The following is a 1,394-nucleotide window of genomic DNA, read 5'->3' on the forward strand; positions in this document are numbered from 1 at the left end:
GGTGTTCAAACGAGGAAAAAAAAGAGTGTAATTTCGACTTTATATCAGGTTTTTGGATTGTCAAAATTTGGCCAACTCTTTTCTGCCCCATTTGGTCTCATTGGTCACATCAGCAGTCACGCCTCAATAGCTGACAGTAGAAAAGGTTTTGTACAACACCAGGCTTTTATGGAAATGGGCAATTGACAAAACTTGCAAGTTTTTTTTTAAATTCTGTGACATAATATGTTTTGTTTGATGTTGTATGTCATGAATAGAGTGTCGCTGTTCGTGTTACTGTTTCTTGCATTACCCACTCACATTACTAGTACTAACGTTCCCTTACCTTTCCTTACTTTTATTTTATTTTATTTTATTTTATTTTATTTTATTTTTGGAAAGTATTGTACGGCGCTCGCAACTGCCTAAGGTCATTATGAGCGCGCGGGACACATTAAACATTTCCAGTTACATGCAGTAGGACATTTGGAATTTTGCCCGGGCCGCGCCGAAGCCTACTCTTATCATTTTTTAGAACACCAATGGATCTTTAACATGCACAACTTGCTCCCGGGACCTCCGAGATTTTTCGCCTTTGTCCGAGAAGGCTAGGTGTAGATCTTTCCTACCAGAAGATCAGGGGTGTGGCTGAAAGACAGCAGTAAGGAGGAGCCAATGAGTAACGTTATAGAACAGAAAATGTCCCCAATAATATAAATGTTGAAGCCATGTTGCCCTGCAACCCAGAACTTCTGAATATGATTACGTCCAGCATTTCTGGTGCCCTGAATGCAGACCAACATGGCTTCAATATTGTATGCACATGTATGCAGCCACACCCTTTTGCCGGTCGCCACTTTCTACCAAGGTGCACATACATGTGTTGAAGCATGTAAACTTTTAGAAAAGAAAAACGAAAGCTTGTCTACTTGTCTTGAAGTGAAGCCCAAGCATACTTTTCTCCCTGAGAAGTCTCGCTAGACTGGTTGCTTTAATGTCCTTTATGATCATCGTTCTTTGACTGAGTGCACCCGCCGCTCCCTCCCCTTCCTTCCTCTCCACCCCCCCTCACTTCCTCTCCCCCCCCTCACTCCCTCTCTCCCCCCCTCTCAAAGCCTATGTCTTTCACAACATACAGTCCTTTCAAAAGGCCGGTTTCCAACAAAGAGGAATATTTGAGTTTTATGATAACCGGCTTGACACGCTTGAACAAATCTGGATATTCACAAAACTTTGGACATAATCTGGGAACCACGGCGGCTGGTTAAAGGAAAGTAGGACAAAGTGTGTTTATGATATTTATCAGTCAAATAGTAGATGTCTGTTGGTAGCTTGGAATAATGAGAAAGAAGTCTGTGTTTGAGAGACTGAGGGAAGCTTGATGTCTACTGTGTGTGTGTGTGTGTGTGTGTGTG

This window comes from Aplysia californica, unplaced genomic scaffold, assembly GCF_000002075.1.
Source record: "Aplysia californica isolate F4 #8 unplaced genomic scaffold, AplCal3.0 scaffold01210, whole genome shotgun sequence".
In the NCBI taxonomy this organism is placed as follows: domain Eukaryota; kingdom Metazoa; phylum Mollusca; class Gastropoda; order Aplysiida; family Aplysiidae; genus Aplysia; species Aplysia californica.